This window comes from Protobothrops mucrosquamatus, unplaced genomic scaffold, assembly GCF_001527695.2.
Source record: "Protobothrops mucrosquamatus isolate PMUCROS unplaced genomic scaffold, P.Mucros_1.0 scaffold1068, whole genome shotgun sequence".
Taxonomy (NCBI): Eukaryota; Metazoa; Chordata; class Lepidosauria; order Squamata; family Viperidae; genus Protobothrops; species Protobothrops mucrosquamatus.
Window position 1 is genome coordinate 163,468 of NW_015387296.1, and position 15,028 is coordinate 178,495.

The window sequence follows — 15,028 nt, forward strand, 5'->3', positions numbered from 1 at the left end:
TATTTTGGTGAGAAGCTGCTTTTAACATTTTGGAGAAACCAGGGCTAGAGCAGGATGGGAAATGAAGCCAAGTGGAAAGAGCCGGATTGCATTATGAGCAGCATTTTCTGATTCCTTCCCTCCACTTTTTAAAATTTAATTTTATTGCTTTTCAAAAATAAAAGATTAAAAGATAAAAGAAAAAAGATTTGAAAAAAATAAAAAAAAGAGAAGATAGATGTGTGAAAAGAAAAAGAAAAGCAGAAAAAGAATGAGTTCAGAATTTCTTTAGTGCAGACATGAATAAAAAATACTTCAAACTCTTGCTCTAAAATTAACATTTGTCTACATTATTTCTGTAATCCCATATAATACTAATAATAAAACCCCAAATCAATATTTCAATTATTTCAGTCTCCCACAAAAAATCCAAAAGTTATTTCAATTAGAAATCAAATTATTCAAAGTCTTTTCTTTAATCCAAGCTGTCAGTCTCATCATCCCTGCCAATTCCATCAGCTTCACCATCCATTCTTCTGTGAATATTTGTAAGGTCTTCTACCATTTTTTTCCATGAATTTAAGTGGGATTTTGACTTGCTAGATTTAAATGAATGTAGGCTCTTTGTCTCCAGAACAGAAGGCAATGGGATGCATTTTAACAAGGTTTAACAATTCAAAGCATTAAATAACTGCCCTTAGTACAGTGCTCCATTCCAGCATGAACAAACGTAGAGATATTCACATTTGATCAACCTTTCCTTTTCTCTATGGTAGGCATGGGTTATATTTTATCTGCTAATAATGTGTTCTATCATCCTCCCATTCTAGGGGGCTGCTGGATGAGGTTAGTGTAAGTTCCATAGGAGAAAATAAGTCTTGCTAAGAATATTAAATGAAACAAAGTTATTACATTGCATTCACTGATCTTCATCCATTCGTACTCTTCCCCTCCACATAATGTTCTTACATTCATTGTGCTTGGGGAAATATAATTTGCCAGTGGACAAATGGGCCCACAAGACCAGTTCTTGGATAATTTTCACTATAGTACCAGTAGAATAAATTATACGGTATGTAACTCAGAGTTGAATTGTTGAATTTCTGATGTCCTCTGAGCTTGGCTGTTTGCTTGCAGGTCTTTCATTACCCAACTAGGTAACACCACCAGCATCAATGATGTTATCTAATTGGGTAATGAAACATAGACCTTGTGTATATATGTCACATGCCACAGCAAGGTACGACAGTGCTTTATTTGACAATTACTGCTAGGTTAGAGACATAAAAATAAAATTTATAAGACTAATTTTCCTGCTTAATTATTCCTACAAAGACATGAGTAAAATAGCAGAGAATGAGAAGAATTGCCCATTGGGGCAAGGATCAGAAGAGAAGAGCTGCATTCCTCTCCACCTACAGAAAGGAAAAAAACTGATGAGAAAATAATAGGGCACATTGTTGGCGAGAAAGCTGAATGAGAAGAAATAAAGAGCCATATTAATTAGCTCTTTGCCCCTCTTTTTATACACTATGCAGAACTCTGTGTTTGACTCTGGCCAGCTAATTTCAACTTGTTCAAATCTAGATATTATTATAGATTTTATGTCTTTTTAGAAGAGAGATATTGTTGTCTTCTGCTGTCATAAATATTACTTTCAGAGCTACATACCTTCATTGATCAGAATAGGCAGGCTGGCTACTTGCTGTGTCTCATGTCTTCCAAGCTGCTCTGCGTCCAGCTTTGCTACAATTATGCTGGCCTGGAATGGAATGTCTCCCTGTTCAATCTGGCATGACTTCTTTCATTAGTCATGTTTACAAATCATTCTAGTATGACTTTTTTCCCATTAAGCTGATCATTAGTCATGCACTGAATATGTTCACGCAGGTTACTCTTTGCTCAGACATGGATTCTGTTAGGTTTGGTCAAGCGCTGCATGTCCTTCTATCTTTGTCTCATTTTGATACTTCAGGTATTCTGATTGAGTTTGAGGGTTTCACTGCTGATAGTCTTGCCACCCAGAAGAACAAACCTTGACACCCAGGAAGCTAGAGATGCAATCTTTATACTTCCTTCATCTGGGCAAATTTTCATCTAGAATAAGCAGCTAGCTCAAAACCTGTACTGAAAAATTGCTCATCAACAGCTCCTCATCAAACTGGCAATAAATTTCCCTATATGGTGCCAGGTTCAGTCCTAGGCAGAAGTGTCTGGAGGAGGGAGTGTCATGTGGGAATGACCTTTGGAGGAAAAGCTGCCGCCAGGGCAATGTTTGGATAAGCCATAGCTGAGCCTGCAGAAGGATTTGGGCATGGCAAACATGTCAGAGAGGACCCTCTTAGTTTCTTGAGTTGTAAAGGTGATGGGGGAGAAAAGTACTTTCACACTTGCAAGATTCTGAAATGTAATCCTACAGTAAAGTCAGAGCTAGTACTTTGGGGTATATTTCTTGACTGTACTATCTTGCAAAGCTGAAATCAATCTTGCAAGGCTGAAAGTATATTTCTCCCCCATCACCTTTACAGCCCAAGAAACTAGGGATAGTCCCTTCAGAGACATTTTCCCTGCCCCCATTCCTTCTGCGAGGTTAAGCTGCCACTTATCCAACCATTGCCATGGCTACGGATCTTCCTCCTGTTTTCCAAGGTCATTCCCACAAAGCACTGCGTCACCAGACCATGCACTCCTTGTTCCTTTTTTACGTCTACCATTTTGATACTATTTGGAATTTGTGATTTCTGGCATCAGACTTTAAGGAGGATCCAGTTAAACGAGTTTAGAGAATGCAAATGAGGATAATCAGGGAATTAGAAACCAATTATTAAAAAGAGACACTGGAGGGATTAGGAATGTTTAGCTTAAGAAGACTTTGGGGGAATGTGATAGAACTTTTCAGGTACTGGTAGAGGTTTTATACTGAACAACATTTGTTCTGCGATAACCCAAAATGTAGGACTTGGAATACTGGATATATAAGTTTCAGGAAGGCAGATTCCGACTGACCGCTAGAAGAAGCATCCTAACAACAAGAACTGATGGAAAATAGAATCAATTATTCAGAGAGATGTGAGATCTTCTTCCCTGCATATGTCTAAGAGAAAACCATCTATCAGGGACGGTTTCTTTCAGACTGCTGCACTTAGAAGAACGTTGGAACCAGTGATCTAAATGGCTTCTTCCAACTCTATGATACTGTTACCTGGTCATCCAGGAAACAGAGTCTTTGTTCATTCCCAGCTCAGAATAAGGGCACGTTTTGACAGCATGCACACAACTTTGCATGCATTGAGGGAACAATTACTCCCTTTGCCTTTCCTAGTTCTATCATGACTGCAGGTCACATAGTCTGGCTTGAAAGCTTGTGTGTGATACCTGCTTTATAAGTTGCTGATCCTGCAGAAATAAGTGAGAGGAAAATGAGAATAAAGCCACGATTAAAGAGATTAGTGCTGTAGTTGGCACCGCATAGAAGAGATCCAGATCTGCCTTTGAGAAAAATTGGCACTGATACGATATAATTAAAGAAACAGCAAAGTTTATCAAATTGCTCCAGTCACTAAAAAAAGAAAAAAAAATTGGCTTTTTAAAGGGCTAAAAAGAAGTTTCACTCCAATTTCAGCCTGAGGCAAAGAATATTAACAATGACACATGAGTGGGTTTGTCCACTCCCAAAATTGTTGGGCAAGTCTTCCATAAAGAAGAAACAGGATCTGTGACTTCAGATATCAGTTCAAAGTATTTCTGTACTATTACAAAATAGAGGCTATTTTCAATGTGTTTTGGGCCTGCTGATTTCTGAAACTGGGTGTTGCGCTAATTCACTTTAATCCCCACCACACTTCTTTCTTTGCCCGAAGGTGAAATATTATATAAAATCGGTGTCATTATATTTGTTAGAACAGTAGGTAAACAATATCAGCCGAAAAAGTGATAGCCTGCTCTCCCATTAGCTGTCTCATGTGATGGATGAGTCAGGAATGTTGGTCAGCATGACGTGCAAAAAGGCAAAACAGAGAGTGGGGTAGGAGGCGAGCTGGTGATGAAATGACATCTACAAATGAAGTTGATGGATGGGGGAGAGGAAGGAAGGCAAGATAACTCTATGCCTACGAGCAAAACAAGAGGGGAAAGGTTGAGGGTTTCAGATTTTTTTTTTAAAGAAAAAAAATACTACAGAGGTATCCTTTCAGCAGTAAACTTGTGAGACTGGGGAAAAAAAACTACGGCTTGTTTTGGCACAGCTTTGAGAAAGAGTTTTCAGTGTGTGGAGAAAATTAATTGAAGAGATTGCTGCACTTCACAATTTTTATTTATATTTGCTTGTCAGAAAGAAATTGTGTTTTCTAATGTAGGAATGGTAAGTGGTAGGATTCTTGGTAAGTGCTTGAAAATGTGATCATTTGGAGTACCAAAATTGGGAAAAAGCAATCAAGGGTATCAAGTCTAAAACCCTAAACAGCGCAGGAAGCTAAATAAAAACATTCTCAATAGCTAGATTTCTTTATTAAGCTAATTTATATGCCACCCCACTCCCTTATTGGCTGTAGGAGGGTTACAAAAGTACTCTTTTTATAATAAAATATATTCAAATATATAAAATACATAAAATATTTTATAGTAAAAACCATATTTTTACAAGTAAACTGTAATTTCTGGACTATCTTCAAGAGCTGCTCCCTAAATTGTTCATTACGATAGTCTTGAGATTTAATGTTTGAGGTCAGGTCTTTAACTCCAGGTGAGTTGCAAAAGCAAAGGTTCATACTGGTAGGAATTGTGGAGATTATAATCCCAAAGTAACTCATGGGCACCAGTTTGGGGAAATATGAGCTACAGCATTAATTTTCAGCACAAAAATCTATAGGTGATTTGTTTAAGGATTGGCCCATGCAGTAAGTTCATTCGAGGAGTCTAGCTTTTTAAAATAGATCCCGGTGCGATGAACTTTATTTCTCCATCGCATTCAGGGCTGGTTTCAAATATACTGAGCAACACAAAGGAGAAACCAAGATCAATAGCACAGTCTTCTTTTCTAGAATTTGCAGGCCTGTGCCTGAAGGTAAATGTTTTGATCTGGGAAGCAAAACACACACATGTACGTACTTGGCATAATTTCTCCTCTTGAGTAACTTGCTTATATAGATGCCCTTCTTGTGAGAAAAAGCAGAGCATTGGAGAGGAGCTCTGACATTTGCTGAAAACAAGAAATGAGATGGGATGCGGGGATTGTCACAGCACTTTTATTTTACTGAGTGTTCAGTGAGCAGAAATAAGTGTTTGTTTGAATTTTCATGTCAAATTCTGGTGCAACAACTGGCAGTGTCGGAACAGAGCATCTTACTGGATTGGTTGAATAAAATAATATTTATTCAGCTTTCCCGGTCAGATGCCCTCTCAACCACTTTAGTCTCCTCTCCTCCTGCAGTCATGGGGATGGGACATCCCAAGGAATGAGTGTTGGCTTTGCACACTTTCTCTGAAGATGACTCCATTTTTGTACAATAATATATTTCTTAGATCCGAAGAGGCCATGGGACTTTTGATTCTTTGATTCTCATCTCTCAGGGGAGTTGTGGGCTTTCTCCAAGCACCTTGTGAGTCTTTTTCTTCCCTTTCCCGCTTTGTGTTTGTTGTGCTCATAATACAGAAAGAAAAAAGAGAAAATGAGGGAAACTGTATTCTGGACTGAGGATGGCAGGAGAATAATTGGCAGTTTCCCACTGGACTAATGAAGGAGGAGAGAGATTCTGTCATTCTCACAGCTACTTATTTGTAGGTTTGGGGCTAAAAGGGAGAGCATTGCCATGACTTCATTGGCTGATTTTATGTCCATATATAGTATATAATAACACACACAAAACACGGAATCTTCAACTTTTCAACTGTTCTTCTGGTTTATTTAACAGTTATTTGTTTCTTGGTTGTCATCCAATCATAAGGAGAAATCACATAAGGTTTTGAAGTTCCTTCCCTGTTCACATAATTGGGACTCCCCCACCCCACTTCTTCAGTTCTTTCAGCATGCAGTATTTCAGAGTGCAGAAAATGATACTCAGAAATTCCTCCTATGCTGTTTGTATCAGATTTGTACACATGGTTTTTTTTAAAGGCTCACCAATATGACCTTTGAAGTTTGTATCTTTTTTCCTCCTCTATTTTTCTTCCTCTATTTCCAGGCAGAGAGCAAAAGCAAACATACCTGAGTCCATACATAACTACCATTCAAGGTTGGTGGGTTACTTGTTTTATATACAAATATTAGTGTTCTCTGTGGAATACTACAAGTTATTTGCAAATTTGCTTGGTTGCACTCTGTTTTTTGGAAAGGCATCTCCAGGTTCCTATATGTAACACAGATATAGCCCAAAGAATGTAAGGGCAAAATTAAGCCTTCTTAAAGTGTTAAATTTCCTTTCCAGCAAAGTGATCAATGGATTAGAAGTATTTTTTTCACCTTCTCTGAAATGCAGCCAACCAAGTACTTATTAACTCATTATGAATCTTGTTCAAAGTGCAAGGGAATTTGAGGCATCTCTCCAACATGCTTCATCTTATCAAATATTATTGAAACTATCCAGAAGGCACTTTAATATCTCCCTTATTAAAAAAAGAAAGCCTTTCATTAATACCATACAGTTGCAAATGTAATCCTATAAGCATCCATTTGAACTCAAAGGCTCTTCATACAGTATGCTAGATCAGGTAAAATAATGTCTTGTGTTTTAGGGTGTGACTTTTTTAGGAAATTCCACCATTTTCTTTGGTATATCACTTTGTTTAACCCATAATGTATGCTGGGAAAAGCATGTCATGTAAATGCAGCAGTTCTGTTTTGCTAACTTGCATTTGGCTAACTGTGTTTTATGAATTCAACAAATGAGCTCTGATTCACACAAAATGGGATTGCTTTGTAAATCTGATTATTTCATGTGATATGCAACAATATATTGGACTACAGAAATGGCTACTGCTGATAGAATCATAGAATAATAGAGTTGGAGGTGACCTTGGAGGTCTCCACTTGCTCAAGCAGGAGACTCTATACTACTCCAGTCAAATAGTTATCCAATCTCTTTTTGAAAACCTCCAGTGATGGAGCACCCATCACTGGTCAAAGGGTGTTAGATGAAGAAAGAATATAAAATAGTTGTGTATTTTCTCCAGTACTAAGGGCTAAAGCAGAGAATGATAGTTCTAAACGGCTTGTTTAACTGTAGATTATTGAATAAACCTTAGGTGGCTGGATTTACAGACTATTTTATTTATTTGTTTCATTTATTAAATTTTTATGCCCGCCCGTCTATAAGGTGATATATTACACTTTAAACCAGGGGTGGAAAAATTCTAGCTAACCAGCCACATGTTTGTGCTAGTGCTCCTATTTTATTTCTTAGAATCTGAAATATTGCTGGAAACAGCAGGGGCAAAGTCTTTGGCTTGTGTTTTGAGGCTGGAGGTTTATGTTGGGGCACAGGGGAATGAAGGAAGTCACAGGATTTCAGGCAAGGAATTCCTCCTCCCCCTGTATTTAGGTTGCAAAAATCCAGCTGACCTCTAGATGGCAACAGAGAGTCAATGTGTCAACGTTCCGACTAATGGAATACTTTGACACAATGCTTTCTGTATTTTTGGTCATCTGGGTTCTGCGGCCAAGACAATATGGCATTGTATTTTTACCAAATTAGGTGTATGTGTATGTGTGTACAATTAAGGAAAACTTGTGTGGCTAATATCTATACAGGTAGTCTTCTACTTACAACATTTTTGTTTAGTGACCATTCAAAGTTACAGTGGCACTGAAAAAAGTGACTTATAACTATTTTTCCATACTTACGACCATTGCAGCATCCCCATGGTCACGTGATCAAAATTCAGACACTTGGCAACTGACTCATATTTATGATGATTTCAGTATCCTGGTGATCCATGTGATCACCTTTTGCAATCTTCTGACAAGCAAAGTCAATGGGGAAGCCAGATTCACTGTGTTACTAATTTAACAACTGAAGTGATTCAGTTAACAACTATGGCAAGAAAAGTCATAAAATGGGGCAAAATTCATTTAACAAATGTTTCGCTTAGCAATAAAAATTTGGGTTCAATTGTGGTCGTAAGTCAAGGACTACCTATATTGCCTCTTATTTTTCTTCCTCAGTCCTGCAAAACTATCCAAAAACCACTCAAAAGATGACAGGACATCCTTGTCCATCCCCTTTATGATCCTTGAAGGCCATTGAAAAAAAATAGTCCCCAAATGTAAGCATTTTTTTCCCTAGCATAAACCATGGTATATAAACGAATAGTTCTTTTCACAAAACTTCATAAGCCGAAACTCAACATGTTAGTACAATGTGTGAAACTAGCTATTACAGGGGTCTCCAACTCCCAGTCCGTGGACCAGTACTGGGTCGCAGCATGCCAGCAACCAGGCCGCACAAACAAGCAAAGCCTCATCCGTGGGATGCAGGCAGCACACAAAACCACACACTCTGCGGTCTGTGGAAAAACCTTTCTCCACGGAACCGGTCCCTGGTGCCCAAAAGGTTGGGGACCTCTGAGCTATTATGTCAAAATGTGAAATATGTTTATGAATTTTTGATAATAGGACTCAGAGCACAACTTGTTCAATTGATGGGATTTGCTCCATGAACCAGACTGGCTGCTTCTTGTTCTTCTGTCTATAGTGACGTATGTTGACCATTTGCAATGGCTCAGTTGACTTAGCTTGCTTAGAGTAGAGCCAGCCCTGTAGCAGCTTCTGATATAAGTTGCTTGCTTACTTGGGAAAAGGCCTTGTCAACTATGTACCTTTATTAGTTAAAATAAATAGTTTTGAGTTGAACCTGAGTCCTTGTAGAAGAATTTAGTTCTAGCCTCGAGAAGTAAATGGGACAGGCAAAATGCTTTCTCACTCCTGGGAAAGTAGAAAGCCCAAGAAACTCAGAACAGTTCCACCTTGATCACTTTGTTCTTAAAAAAGGGAAAGTGAAGGCTTTGGTCAGGTCTTCAAGACTCTGTTACTATCAATACTTTTTTTTTTTGCAATCCTTGCAGTCTCTGTTTCTTGATCTAACCTTGTAACTTTATATTGAATTTTTTTTCACCACAACACAGAACTTATTTTCTATTTCGGTCTTTTGGAATAGTTTTTTAACTTCATAGTTCTCCACCTGGGATTTGCTGGTAGTCTCCCTTCAAAGCATTAACTTGACTTCTTAAATATTTTTTTTAAATCAACCAAGGCGAGGTCAATGCTGCTGCTTACCAGGGCTCATCAAGCTTGACAAGAAAATTGGGTTTATCCAACATATCAGCTGAAATATGTATTTGGAGGAGGAATGCATTATTTGCAGTATAACCTTTGAAGATTGTGTGTCAATTACTGGTAGGTCACAGAAGAGGAGGAATTGATTAGTGCAAGTCCTCTTTCTTTTCATCCTTCCTTTTTTCCTTCTCCTGCAATTTGGAGCCTCCGTAGACTTGATTGGGAAGGAAGGAAGATGTATATTTATGACTTCCCATATTCCAAGCCAGGTAAGTGTGGTTCTTGGCACAATTAGTTAAGAAACAAAAATACTGGACACAGTTTAGTTATATGTGGCTTTATTTCTACAATTTCTATGCCACCCCAATTTACTCTGGATGGTTAACAATAAAATATAGAAAAAGAATCTGTAGCAGAGTTTAGATTTTTCAGAGCAAGTACACACAGCTGGAAATGGTGGCCCAGTCACCATCAGCTCAGATCAAATGCCTACTTAAAAAGGGTCTTCAGGACTTTTTAGACTGCTAAGAGCAAAGGGTGCCCATTTTATCTTTGGGGGTAATACGTCCCACAAAATTGGGGCAAGTCCCGAGAAGGCCTGCCTTCTGGTATAGTCCTTTCATTGGTCACAATAATGAAACTTTGAGTAAACCATCTCTTGGTCTTACACAGTGGGCAGAATCAGTTTGGATAAGGCAGTCCCTAATGTAACCTGAGGACTGCGCCATATTGAGCCTGGAAGCTTACTACTATAGCAACTATTGCAGGTTGGTTTCATAGATTTTATCTTGTAATAGCAGGCATGTCCCACTAGAAGTCTGGCACCTGCATTTTGTTCCACTTGTAACTTCAAAGTCATGTTCAAAGGCAATCCCAACATAGAGCATATTTTGGATAACTTTATTTCAGAAAGAATAATAAAAATGTGAAGACGTTGCCCCAGAAGGAACCAAGGCAGGAAAGGGAGAAGCAAGTCCGAAAGAGGTACCGGTCAGTGGATGTTCTCAGACGTAAGCGTAAGTGATGGATATTAAGAACGAGTCAATATGTGTTTTAAAATGACATTTGCAACTGAACCCTACCCTGCCAATTAAATTGACTTCTTTATTTAGCAACTACAGATCTGGTAGTTGAAAGGCTTCAATTTCAAGTGGAGAAAGCAAGGAAAATGACATTGAAAGATCACTGGCCACAGGCCTTTCAAAATCCTGCTCGATCTCATACTGCTGTTGCTCCTCTGACAATGGTGTATAGCCTGTGAATGTTATCCTGGCACAGTGAATGTTTGATTAGATTAGTTAATACATCACAGTCCCAAAACTAATTCTGACTATTTGAATAGTTTGATACCTTTCCAATCACCTCTGTTGAACTTCCCCCCCCCTCAGAGTAAGCATGTTTAAAATCAACAATTTGTTAAAAATCCAAGTCAAAGCCTGGTTTCTTGTTTCAGAAGGGAAAAAAAAATAAGTATGAAAAAATAGGAAATGGAGAGATGGAGTCAAGATGGAAAAAAATATCTAGCGGAATGCTTCATCTGAAAGCATTTTTGACAGTTTGCAGTAATAATATGGCCAGAGAAAACTATCTGACTTTATAACATTCATTTTGAGTTGTGCAATAAAATAAATGTCTACTCTGTCAGATTTCTAGAGATTGCTGAACTGATTTACATAAGGGGTACAGACATTTAAACACTGTACAAAGAAATATATGAATACAGCTCTCTGAAATTGCCATTTATCTTACAAAGAAGTTTTTAAACTTGAAGTATCTGAATACATGCATAAAGTAGTGCCTAAAACTATGAGAAAAAACGAACAGATTAGTCTGAGGCCAAGTACAGTCATCTTTGTAGTAGCCATCAAGTATTAAAATTAATGGAGTAAGCTAACCCAGAGTCACTGTTTGTGAGTTGGGTGTCCATATAAATGTGTTTAATAAATAAATAAGATTACATTTAGCAGTTCAGTGAAGGCATCCCATTCAAATGGATTCACATTGTAATGGCAGCTAATATTTCATGAACTGCTTCAGTTATAATTGAAATGTTATAGGCAGATGTTCCTGTTTTTGTAAGGACTGCAGATTTCTAATATGCAAAATTAGTTTTGTAGAACACTGCAGAAAAAAATAATAGAGGACACCTAGTGGTAAAGAGTTGTACATTCTTTTCCTCAAGACAATGTGCATTGTGTACATTGTACAATGAAACTGTATTATACTTTGCAAAACTCTAGATAAAGCTTTGTCATTCTAGAGTAAATTTGCTACTATAAATGTATGAAATGGATTTTGTTGCACTGCAGTATAGATTAGGAATAGTGTTGATGGCATTTTGTGTCTGTTGCAAAAATACATCTGTCAATTATTACTAGGGAAAAGAGTGGCAGATTATAAAGAAAAAAAGGATCTAAACATAGCCAGAATATTTAATTAGCACTTTGTGGAACAATAAATACTGAGTTCGAAGAAAAGGTGGCTGTTGTAATTTATATGGTATTTTTTAATAGGGTAAAGAGAGATAATGCAGATATTAATACAATACACATAGATCATTTAAAGAAAATCTATGAGGTCACTAGGAGTCAAAAACAACTTGATGGCACAAAAATCAAATCAATATGTATATATATATGGAAGACTTTCACCTACATACAAAATGGGTATTATTATAAACTGCACCCATAGATTTTCCAGACTGGACTTGGCATTTTCATCCCCCTATCAAGTCCTTCCCAAGAACCTGGGATAGGAGATGTTATGATTTGATTTCATTAAAAATACCATTGCAGGATGAAAGCTGTTCCAAGTAAAGCTGCCTTTTGCAATTGACTAATGGTGATTTTGTCAATGTGAAGATGTTCAAGTATTGCTCCAGATGTTTTGGGTCTGCACCCAAGGAACTTATTACTTTTGGCCCAATCTTTGCTTTCTTTTGCCATAGTTGTTCTTCTTCTATTTGTAAGTCTTTATATTTTGTGATTTTTCTCCAGTTCTTTCTTTTCTGTTCTGCTGTCCCAAGGTATTATAACATCCGTTATCCAGCTTTTTTTATATTATGAACAATTGTTAAGTCTGGGGTGTTAAGTCTTAACAGTTGTTAAGTGTGGGATATTATGTGACAATTTCTTGAATTCTAAAGTCCAGAGCGCTTTACTTTCTTCATTTTCTATTACTTTATCTACTCTGTCTCTCACCAGTTCTTGCTGGTAAGCCTTTATGGCATCTTCTTCACTGTCCTTCATATAGTCTTCCAATGCTCTCTTTTGTTCTTCAACTGTCTTATGTTCTTACAACATTCCACACCCATCTATTTTCTTTAGTAAGTAGAATCTGTCAACATTGCTGCATGGAGGAAGGGCATGATTCTTTGTCATTGCTCTTCTGTCTTCCTATCCAGGCTTTTAGTTCTGCTTGAGTCTGGGCCACTTTTCAGACTGTGTATCTAATTATTTTGATGATGGCGATGATGATGATTTACTGCTATTCAACTGGTAATATTCATTTACACTATAATAATGGATGATCCCTGCAATGCCTCAGTACACTACATAAGTTGATCATTTCTGATGAAATACCAGCTTGATGATCGTATCACTGGAACTATGTATTATGGGTGTTTATAGAATGCATGAATGGCTCTCTTTGGCAAAAATCTCCCCTCTGAACACAAAGAGATAAATTTCCATGGATAACTATGCAACTGCATTCAGAATTTTACATGGGAGAGTACATTTTATATGATACTGATCTGAACTTGGCTACTCACAGTGGAGCATTCAATATGATCTTCATTTGTTCTTTAAAAACAATGGGAAATCCTTCATAGAATTGTTTGCCCCGATAGTTGGATTAATATTGTGTAAAGTTTAAAGCCAGGCATCTGAGCAAAATTTCATAGTATAATAAAGCAGGTCAGGAAGAAGTCTGGTTGTGTGGGAAAACTCAAGGTGAAAATGAAAACTTGGTTGGTTGCATATTTTAGAACAATCCTGAGTATGTGTCATGTCACTGTAGTGTCTGCTCTATTTCAAGTTTAGTCATAACAATGAGATTTAGATGACAGTTGGATTCTTGTGCATGTCACTGTACTACTTGTTTCAAAATACAGTGAAAGTCATTCAGTAATGACTAATCCCTATGTCAGTCTGGTAAAGAACTGAAATTGCGATAGGCAAATTATGTGCAAAAACATGTAATAAATACATAGTTTACTATACAAAAACAGTCTTGAGAGAAACTGGCTTTTTTTCTGCTAAGGATCTACACAATTTCCTTGTATTTAGATTGCCTAGAAATAGGCAATTCCAGATCTTCAAAGATGGTAAGAAAGTATTTGGGGGAAGAATGATACTGAGTTGAAAAGTCACTTGACAGAGAAATGGATTTTATCATTAACTCAAACCTCAAGATTATGGCATGAAGACTTTCATCTTTCTGACTTGGACACTAGCTTTGCTGTAAACCAATGCATAGTTGATCCACTAATTTCTGTGGAGTTTACTTGCCAGCACTATATTGTCAGATTCAATAAGTTCAGATTTCCTTTTATTACAAGATCTGCTTTTCCTTCATTTGAAGAACTAATGCTTTAATAAATGTCAGTTTATGCAATGCATTCATATCCTTTTAATATATATTTTTTATATATCCCAGCCTCCGTTTTCAATTGTGGTCAACTATTCGGTAAGTTCAAAAGCTTAAGATTCAAATAAGTGTATGCTTTTTTTTTAAAAAAAAAAATGTAACTGTTAGAGAAGTGGGTTTGATTACAGAACAATGGGAAGAGCTTTAACATATTTTTAAACTGAAGTGACTGCCATCTGCCAGGCATGGCATACATTGTCTTGTATATAATATGTAAATTTTCTTCTTTGGGAGCAATGCAGGCTGTAAAATAAAATCTGGTCTGAAGTTATGCTGATGCTGTGAATAACTGTACATAATATAGTATGTTTGTTGAGAATATGACACATAAGAAAGTCATATAGATGAGAGATTGTTACTATTTGCTCACAGTGATAATCCCAAATGTTTCTCTTACTTTAAATAGTTTTTGGTTGGTTTGGCGCTCAGTTTTTTAATGGGATATCTGTTCCAGCAGAGATCTCTAAATTATAGTATATTACAATCATCCCAACTAACAACCTCCAGATGTATTGAATTATGTTTTCAACCGATTTATGTCGGCTGAAGGATGGAGCAGAGTTGTAGATTAGTAACGAGGAGGACCGTGTCTGCACGGGTCTAGCATCTGATTGTGGGCGGTAGCGTTGTCCCCCGCCTTGCAACTGAGCTGCTGTGATCAGTGGCTCATTTTGGAAATGCTCAGCCTCTCTGCAACATAAGTGCATGTTATTGCTGGAGGGCTACGAAGCCTTCCCCACCATCTCGGAGTCAGCCTTACTCTTTCAGAAGAACGTAACCTTGCAACCTCCTTTTGTTCTTTAGTCAGCGCCTCATCTTCCTCCAAACTAAGAGTTTGCCATGCAGCCGGCAATCCGGCCAATGCCAACCCCTGTATTAGAGGCTCCCTCTCAGCAAAAAGCCACTTTGTGCACTGGGAATCATTCCGACGAGGTCTGACGCGCATTGCGAACCAGTAACCCGGCGCGATCGCTTGCTCCACTCAGGGCTTTCCACCGATAAACTTTCCCCAGTGAGGATATCCCCCAAAAGCAGAACTGTCAGGAGCCGAACCCCGCCCCTGCTGCTGCTGCTGCCTGGGAAAGAAAGACAAAACCAGAAGACGGCGGCGGCGGCGGCGGCGGCGGCGGC